At 39.4% G+C, this 10,148-nt stretch overlaps 1 pseudogene; it reads right to left on the bottom strand.

Annotated features, from left to right (window-relative positions):
• Positions 1-5,218: 5,218 nt before the first annotated feature.
• LOC129668772 (40S ribosomal protein S15a-like) lies at positions 5,219-5,651 on the bottom strand (annotated as a pseudogene).
• Positions 5,652-10,148: the final 4,497 nt, after the last annotated feature.

Genomic DNA, 10,148 nt, shown 5'->3' on the forward strand with positions numbered 1-10,148 from the left:
TGTTAAATAAAATCAGCCAGTTACCTTGCTCAACTACGTTCATGGCTGCTTTATTTGTCATACCCAGTAACTGAAAACAACCTAGATGCTACTCTACTGAAGAATGGATAAAGAAACCATGGTATATTTACACAATGGAATTGAGCTATTAAAAACAAGGACATCATGAGATTTTTCAGGCAAATGGACTGCACTAGAAAAGATAATCCTGACCCAGACCCAGACCCAGAAAGACACATGTGGTATGTACTCACTTATAAGTATGTAAGTGGTACATATTCTCTTAAAAGTGGATAGTAGCCATAAAGTGCAGGGTAACCATATTACAATCCACAGACTCAAACAAGCTAAGTAACATGGAGGGCTCAAGGGAGGATGCTTAGAGCTCACTCAGAATGGGAAATAAAATAGATTTCAGAGGTGGAGGGAAGGAGGGAGTTGAGTGGGAAAGGGAGTGGGTAGGGGAACAGAAGGGATCAAGTGTGGGGAAGACTGAGGGAGAGAGAACTGAATTGGTGTGGGTGGGGGCAACTCTGGGATAAGCCAGAAACCTGGGAAAAGAGAAACTTCCAGGAATCTACGAGGGTGACCCTAGTTAAGACTCCTAGTAGCAACGAATGGAGAACCAGAAATGACCATTTCCTGTAACTACACAGGACTTCCAGTGGAGGGATGGGAACTACAACCTATCCATAAAAACTTTGACCCAAAATTTGTCCTGCCTACAAGATGTGCAAGGATACATTATGGAACAGAAATTGAGAGAATGGCCAACCAATGACAGGCCCATCTCATGAGAGAGAGCCAACCCCTGACACTATTAATGATATTCTGCTATGCTTGCACACAGGGACCTAGCGTAACTGTCCTTTGAGAGACTCCATTTAAAATCTGATGGAAACAGATTCAGAGATCCACAGCCAAACATTAGCAGGAGCTTGGGAATCTTGTGGAAGAGGGGAAAGAAGGATTGAGGGAGCTATCAAGATTAAGGATATCACAAGAAAACTTACAGAGTCAACTAACCTAGGCCCATGCGGACCTACAGAGACTCACCCACCGACCAAAGAGCATGTGTGAGATAAACCTAGGACCTGTATACATTTGTAACAGATGTGTGGCTTGTTCTTCATGTGGGTCCCCTAACAACTGTAGCATGGGCTGTCTCTGACTCTGTTGCCTGCCTTTGGATCCCTTTCCCCTACTTGGGCTGCCTTGTCTAGTCTCTTTAGTAGATGTTCCTATTTCTGCTGCAGCTTGCTATGTCAAGGTGGATTGGTATCCATGAGAGCTCTCCCCTTCTCTGAGGAGTAAGGGAGGGGAGAATAGAGGGAGTGGAGGAGAGAGAAAAGACTGGGAGGAGAAGGGGAAGGGGAAGCTGCTATCTGGATGTAAAATAAATAAGTAAATAAATAAAAATAAATGAAAAAATCATCCAGTTACAGTTTACAAACACAACATAAGTCATTAATATGTAGAATCTAAAAAAAAAATGTTGGGCTTACTGAAGAAAAAACTTAGTATGGTCTGCTGTAGAAATGGGAGGGAGAGAGCGCTGAGTGGTCGTCAAGTTACAGCTAGGTAAAGATTACAGTCTGGAGTGCTAAGGTAGAGCAAAGGTACAGAAAAGCAAACAAGCAAACACCGTTCGTTCCTACTTTACAAAATGGTCAGAAGAGAAAAAATTTGAGCAAAAAAATGTAAGCATTTGAAATGATGAGTATGCTAACCACACTATGATATATATACTAATCTATAATATTTAACATGTGACATGTAACATAATATATAATATATATGATATATAATATATATATTTATATGGCTCACCGTACTTCATAAATACGTCTAACTCTTACATGTCTATTTAAAATAAAACACTTAATTTTTTTTAAGAAAGTCTTTTATTTTATTACTGCTTACAAAAAAAAATTACAAGAAACTGGCCCTAACTTTCTCTCTGAAGCTTGTGACGGCTGGTAACACCTGTGTGTCTTCTTTCTTAATTTTTAGTTCAAATTTTCCATTTATTTTCAACCAGTTGTTGGGTTTAACAAGGTTCTCCTCAGCCCACATCTTCCTGTTTAAATGTTTTCTCCAACATTTTATAGTGTACACATGCGGTAACAGATATGAGCTGTGACATCTCCATTGAAATAAATTTATGATACAACTAATTCTTAGCTATTTTGTTAGGACATGGACTTCCAGCTTATTGTGCTGTAAAATTTATTCACAGATTTGTGTTATTTTTCTGTTACATTTCAAAAACTGTTAGCAGGATGGGAAACAGATGGAACAAATCAAATTGATTATTTTAAAAGGGGAGGATTCATACGGTCTGAATACTCTTCTTCTCCATGAGATAACACTTTATTTTAGACCCTGAGTCAGAAGCTGTCTTCGACACCCTAAGTTCTTCAAAGCTCACATCTACCTGGGACATTTCCAGGCTTGTCCCTGGCTTTTTTCTGTATCGGTCTGCTGACTGCGGTGCCATTGATCACATTTTATATGCTTCTAGCGCTTTCATTTCCTGGAGTCCCTTTTACTGTATATTGTGGTTCTGTGCATCACAGTCCACATGCAAATTCCATGCCTTTCCTGAACTGCTTTCCTCCTCGGCCTTCTCTAGACTCTTCCTACTCAGCAGTTAAGCTCCCATGCTACTAGAAGCTATTAGGACATGTTGCTTTTCTAAGGAGAGTGATACAAGAGGGAGCTTTCTGACTGTCCTCCTTAGCAAGCACCTGGTGGAGATGGGAGGCCAAGAGCTCACATCCTCTGCTAGGCAGAGGGAGTCAGAAACTTCATCGTGAATAATGAGTGCCATCACTTAGGAACAAGTAATTCTGTACTAAACATTAAAAGAAAGGAGTATTTGTCATTTTCTGGTTCTATGACACTCAAGGGCATTTATTTTAACATAAGGAAAGGTTCCAGTGGCTAGTTTGTCACCAAGCATAGGGAGTTTACTTTTCTGAGGAGTCACCTGAAAATGCATAATAACTGTTGTTATGGTTAATTTTATTAATTTTAAGTTGAATTGATCTGGATATTGTATTAAAGTTATTATTTTTTCTTAGTTTCTATTTTTGAAGTGCAATTGTTGTATTTACTATGTGAGCCTTTTAAGATCCTTACTAATAATTGGACAAAATACAATGATATTTTTTCAATTTGTACAGTATGTGAAAGTAGTTGTAGGCCATTTATAGTTTGTATAGTATAATTTTTTTTAACTTATTCTTCCTTAGCGTGATGTGTACCCTTTTTATATTCTTCACTTCGTGGTTGTGTTGGCAGCAATGCCAGTTCATGAATAGAAAATTTTTCCATAGGCCTCTATTTTCATGCTTGTGGAAGAGAAATCACTGCCCAGAACCATTCATATGAGAAATGAAACAGTGATGAAAAGCAAAGGTTCTGTTCAGCTATGAGTATGGGCTAAACATTCTTACAACAGACTTAATTCAGAGGATAAGCATCATACATTCATTTTGTCTGAACTCTGGCCTGAATGCCTCCCTTTGTGGTGATATGCCATCTTCTCTCTGGCTCTCCACAAAGTGGGCTTTATCTGATTAATTTTTCTTTTATTTGTTCAGCACATGCTTATCTGTTTCCTAGAACTGGGCAAGAGCTGGCACACTGAATGAACAAAATATACATTTGCCTGCTTGTGAAGCTTAAGTAGGAAAAGGAGAATGTCTCCACAGAGTGCAGACTGCTTTTAAACATTAAGAAGGGGAGAAAGACTATAAAAGACAGAGGACTGGGATATCTCCTGCAGGTCTTCTGTATGTAACAGGTAAACCCTCCTCCCATTGCATGAATAAGACCTGAACCATGACAATACTGGTTGACATGCCATCATGAGTGAGGAAAATCTCACAAGGCCCCACAACTCGATAAAGAGTTACAGGGACGTATTGAGAGGGAGAAACAGTTTTCTCCAGGGATGAGCTCCCTGATAACTTACCTATTTCCAAGGAGTCACACACACATACATATACACACACCACGGCACACCACACATACATCCACACACAAGTAACATTAAAGAGACTCAGCTGATCAGCTGATTGCATTTATACATTTATACATATGTTTGCTTGCACATATATATGTGTGAGCACGCAGCTGTATAACGATAATAATTAAGGAGTAAGAGGTCATGAATTTGAGGAGTGCAGAGGACATAAGAGGATTTAGGGATAGGAGAAGGAGTGTGGAAACTGCCCAAACACAGGGTCCATAAGTGAAATTTATGAATAATAAAATAAGAAAACAATAGAAAAATAAAATAAAATAAAAATTAAAGAGGTCCCGTCAGGAAAAGCAGGAGTTTGAAACTAGAAAGCAAGAAGGGGTGACAGCACACGTGTCTTCTTTCTTTGCTCAGCTCCAATTATAGGGCTATTGGTTATTTACAAGATCTAAGTGCAGCAACTGCACCACTGGGGAGATCTTGCCAAACTTGTCGTTCTTGTTCATGGGCATTAGAGCAAAGTAATGAATACTAATTGCTTTTTTCCCTTGGCAGGCAGTACATACATAATCCATGGGAGCACACTCCTTATAACAAACACACGAGCTAGGAAAACATTTGGTCCTTGTCACAAGCCATCTGAAGGGTCTGGAATATCCTTCAGCATTTCCACTGTTCTCTTGTTCCAGGTGACCCTTCAGAACCTTAGATTGGGCCAGAGGTGAGCTCTGAGAATGTCACAAATCAGCATTTTGGAAAAAAAAAAAAAGACACACTTTTAGAGGGATACTAATTTATTTTGATAGTCGCTTAAGTTACAAAATGAAACAAAAGTTATGAATGTATAAGCAAATAATTGGTCAGAAAGAAAAATTGACTTATGATCAAGAAACTACTGTCAATAATTTCATATATTAAAATACAAAATATATAAAATATGTACACAGAAATCTACATGATTTAAAAATCAGGTTCACAGTACACGTTATTTTACAGCCTCTGCTTTAAAATTGCGCTGTGGAACTTTTTGCTGTTATCAGGTATTTTCCCAGAATATGACACTGAATAGCTGCAAGTGATCCTGGAAAGCACCTAACATATGTGCTGCTGCGGGGTGTCTGTTGTCTCCATTTGTTTATTTTTGTGATGTCTCTGATCATGGCTTCAAGGTCAATGCAAAGATGTAAATTTGGAGGGCAGAGTGAGTGAAACTTTTTTTTTCCCACGGAGGCTTTTTATTTGTGCTTTACATCTCTAGAAAAAAAAAATCCCAGGATTTTGCCTCCTGTGTGTTTTCGTCTTCATGGTCCATGATGCCAGCTGAGGTTGTCAGTACAATGAAGCCAAATTGACGGGATGGGAGCAGATTGTTCTGCCATTTTTCTAGGTCTTTGAGTTGCACATCAAATCTAGTGCTGATCACTCCACACTTGTTCAACCTGCCTGTTAGGTTCACAACAATTTTCCCAGCTCTGTGATCATCAATGATCTCAAATTCACCAACGTAACCATGCTTCATCATCACAGTTAGGAACCGAACGATGACTTTGGAGCATGGCCTGATGAGGACCTGGCGTTTGCCTCTCTTCTCAGCATTGTTGATACTCTTGAGAGCATCTGCCAGGACATTCATGCGCACCATGGTGACGGCGCGGAAAGATGGCGGAAAGAGGGTGGGAGGGCCGAACGCACCAACTTTTTTTTTTTAACTTATGATTATACTATACTAATTGATGATACATACAATGATTATATTTAGATATAACCACAGAGGTTATATTTAGAAATAGTCAAACCAAAGGTTAAGTAAATATAAGATGGACTGGTACGAAGTAGCATTACAGAATCTTTCAGGTGTGCACAGTGGAATTGCTGTCATTAAGAAAAGATACCTCCATTCAAGTTCCCATTGACCATACTATTTTCTTTAAGCAACATTCACATGATAGTACAATGGTTATAGTATTACAAGCAAGCTGTGGACATGCCTCCAGCTCTGCTATTCACTAACGGTCAGGCCTTTTGTTTGCACAAAGATGTCAAAGCCAGAAACTCTCATTTGGAAATTTCATAGATCTTAGAAACCTACCATTTTTTCTTCTGAAGCTTTCCTTTCCTTCTAGACCACGGGGAAGGGATGGTCTCCTTTTCTCTTCTCTAATGGTGGCTCTGGAACTTTTTCCATCTTCCTCAAGGAACAGGACACTTTCCTACGATTCTTTTAGTTTGTTATGTAAGATAAAATAAAAAAGTTTCATGGTGAAAACCATTTATCTTGGCTTCTCTGACTTCACCTCCAATGCTCAGTAGCCTTGAGTCTCATAGAGCTGTATCCTGTTTATTAAACTTTTTACACCCATTCTAGAGGTCTTTTTAGAGCAAAAGCTTTCAAAGTAGTGGTCCTGAAGCACAATGGCATTGACACAGGATAATGGCACATGTACAAAATATAAAATCCCATGTGCGGATCTATCACAGTGATGATAACATCAGGATTTAGGAATCTGGCCCCTCTGATTCCACAGTTTTCAGTGGCAACATCTGAGAAAGATGATTATATTAGACCTGTGATCTGGAGTGTATGCCTGGCAGTTTACACACTCAGTCTTGGTTAGTCTTGCTCATCTATGAAATATCTGTGGCGCTGAAGATATCAGTATATTATTTCCTCAACTGACACAATCTCTGTGGAACCTTGTGCCTCTGACACAAATGGAACCTCCAGCATCTGCACCATGCTCTGCTTCTGCTGCATGCTCTACCCCACCTCACCAAGTAGAGTGAAATACCTTCTGGGCTTGGGCCTGCAACATAGGTGAAAACAATGGTTTATCATTATGCCCAAGCCTAGAGGAAAAGGAAGAAAATAATGAGGACGTGGAAGAGGGAGAAAGCAGACGTGTCACTGACAAACAAAAGAAACCAAGGAAATAATAAAAAAGTGGACCAGATAGTTGGCTTTTCTCTCATCTCTCTAAAAACTGACTTGCTGTGCATTTAATTTTTGATGTAAGATTTATTCAGAAAATGTTTCAAAATGTGAATATTCCAGTAAATTTTGGCACTATAAGGACTTGGAGAATGTGTCATAAAATAGTTTCACTATTTGGAGGAAGAAAACAGAAGCCCCAGTTACACTGGCATGGTTTAGAAAAGAATCATTTTGTAGGTATTTTGAGGATAACAAAACTTGGAGATACTCCGTAAAGATGCTGGCCAAGCAGAATGGGTGCAATGACGTTAGTGATGGGCTGGTTCAGGGAGGATTCTGAGGGGTTCACAGGCCTCAATCATCCACAGCAGGACTGCAGCAATGATACCATGGGGCTGCAGCTGAGAGGAAATGAATGTCTGATCACAGAAGCCAACATCGTCAGCTGTGACTGATAGTGAAGGCCATGTAACATTCTCCCCATGGAACAATTGGTGACCTTCTCATTGGCTCAGTCCCACATGACAAAGATATAATTTGTCCTAATTCTTAAAAGAACAGGAAAACACTGATGTAATCTGTTTGTTTAATTCTAGAAAACCTCTCCCTGAAGCTTTTTTTTTTTTTTTTTTTTTTTTTAACTGTCAGACTGGGAAGGGATGTCTGGGAGAGTAATCAAAGGCTTTAAATGGAAAAGAGAGGCTCTTACTGCAGTTTAGGTACTCTCTCAGTGAGGGTAATGGGAAATGGGGACCATTTAGACAGGCAAGCAAAAGATCAAGGATGTCTGTGGATACAGTACAAGTTGTTTAAAGTTGGTGCCAACTCAAGCCAATAAGCTGCAGTTCACCTTTGCACCATCTATGCTTAGCAAGTTAGTATTTGTGACAAGGCTTCCAGATGCAGAAGAACATCTGGAAAAGAGAACAGACTGAAGGGCTGAGTTGCTTCCTGTTGACTATAGATTATAACAGATACTGCGGTATTGTCCTTGCCTAGGAACTAAGTTTAGAATAATAGGTTAGCATTGCTCTTATGACCTAGGTATATAAGAGGTACGTTTTAAAGCTAGTATTCTATAAAATTCACTTGAAAATTATGTATATGAAAATCTCACGAGCACTACCAGCTGAACATAGTCATCCTTTGTTTTTCTTCCTCTTCACTGGGTGAATAGATTTTTTTCTATCTCTTTATTATTCCTTTGTGGTGTGTGTGTGTGTGCATGTGTGTGTGTGTACCCATATAGAGACCAGAGGTTATTGATGGGTACCTTTGTCCTCAGCTGCTCTCTACACTATTTTTCTGATACAGGGTCTCTCACTAAACCCGGAGCTCACTGATTCTGTGATTCAGCTTCTTAGGTTGCACTTTGGATCTGAACTCATATGTAGGCTACAAGCACTTTACCAACTGAGCCATCTCCTAAGCTTTTATTAGTCATTCTTTACTCCCTGTGAACCTTTTTGCCTGAATTCATATTTGCCTGAATATTTTGTTGTTACTTTTCATTTGCTCTTTTGGGCTCAAACTCAGAGCTCCACACAAGGTGGGCAAGCTCTCCATCCCTGAGCTGTGGTTGGGGCCCAGGTTAATGCTCTTAAGAACAAATACATGCTAATTTTTAAATTCATATCTGCAACCCTTGGAGATTCAGGCTTATATGTGTAAATATTTAGTGGACATCTTCACCTTTCTTTATGTATTCATGATAATGCTTAATAGATCTTCAGCGACCCCCAGCGTGTTTCTCATGAAGGGCTAGGCGCACAGTAAACAGTTGTTTACTGAATTAAAGAACTACAGTGTTCCTTTTCCCATGTCTACATTTCATCCTGTATGTTTTGATTTTCCTTAACTGTACCGCTGCAACTCCATCTGATTCAGGCAGTAAACACGGAGGCAGTTGTAGGCTTAGATTTTTCACCTAACCTACTTTATTTAGTGTTTATTAAATGTTTATACCCCCCTTCCACTCACTGACCAGAGGTAGGGGAGAAAGAAGGTTATTAGGTAAAGGGGGTTGTAGACATTTTTAGAAGTGGTTCCTTGGGATGAGTTCACTCCTCATTGTCCAGACACCAGCAGCCCAGTCCGAAGGCAACATAAAGCAGCAACAGGAATCAGCAGGATTCAGCAGATCAAGAGAAGTCGGCGAAAGCCGTGAGACTCAGTTGGATTGCCCTGAGAAGTTTTCTGGAACGTTTCTCTCTGTGAAGGCAAGTGTCGAAGCACAAAGACAAGCACAGCCATGTCTACCCAAAAAGCAATGTCTCACTCCTCAGAACCCACCCAAGGATGTTCACAGCTGACCAAAGTCACGCCCCTCACACAAGTCAGCTCACAGCAAGACATCACATGCCCTCTCAAAAACCAGCCTCCAACAAAACATCATGTGTCATGTCACAAGACAGTTTCTAACAAAACATCACATGACTCAACTGAGTCTTCAAACAAACCAGAAACTTTAACTTCAGGCAGTTTTGGCCGTTCCTACAGTTCATTATATGCATCTCAGCAGCCATTAAACACTTTGAATTCTATGAAAAAAAATCTCTGCAACACAGTTCTTCCTTTTACAAACTATTACTGAACAATTTTGACTTTCCTACGGAAAGTATTGTACTTTCTGAATTGCTTTGTCCCTTGAGTGTGCATGCTTAAAACCCTAATATCAAGTACCACAGGATGCGGCTTTATTTGCAAATACCTCCTGTAAAGAGGTAATTAACTTAGAATGAGGCCAACCCAGTTTGACTGTTGTCATTAGAAGCAAAGACAAGTTAAACATAGAAAGTCACCATAGATGTGTTCACAGAACGAAGTCCATGTGAAGAGGTAAGATGCAGGTGGCACCTGAAAGGCTAGGAAAGGGGCCTCATGAAAAAGCAGACTCGCAACACTTAAAGTTTGGACTTTCACATTCCAGAACTCAGGAAAAATCAATTTATTTAGGCCACTCAGTATTTTGTTATGACTGCTTTAGAAAAATGGTATGTCTTTGTGGAAAAGATTCCCCAGTCGGCAGTGTGACATCTGTCTGTCTGTCTATCTATCTGTTTTCCATTTATCTATATAACATACATCTTCCCTTCATATTTATATTTTTTCATCCATTAAGATGGACTACACAGTAAGAACAAGAATATATATATATATATATATATATATATATATATATATATATATACACACACACACACATATATGACATTTGAGGTATAA

The sequence above is a fragment of the Psammomys obesus genome, unplaced genomic scaffold (genome assembly GCF_907164565.1).
Source record: "Psammomys obesus unplaced genomic scaffold, mPsaObe1.curated_primary_1811, whole genome shotgun sequence".
Taxonomy (NCBI): domain Eukaryota; kingdom Metazoa; phylum Chordata; class Mammalia; order Rodentia; family Muridae; genus Psammomys; species Psammomys obesus.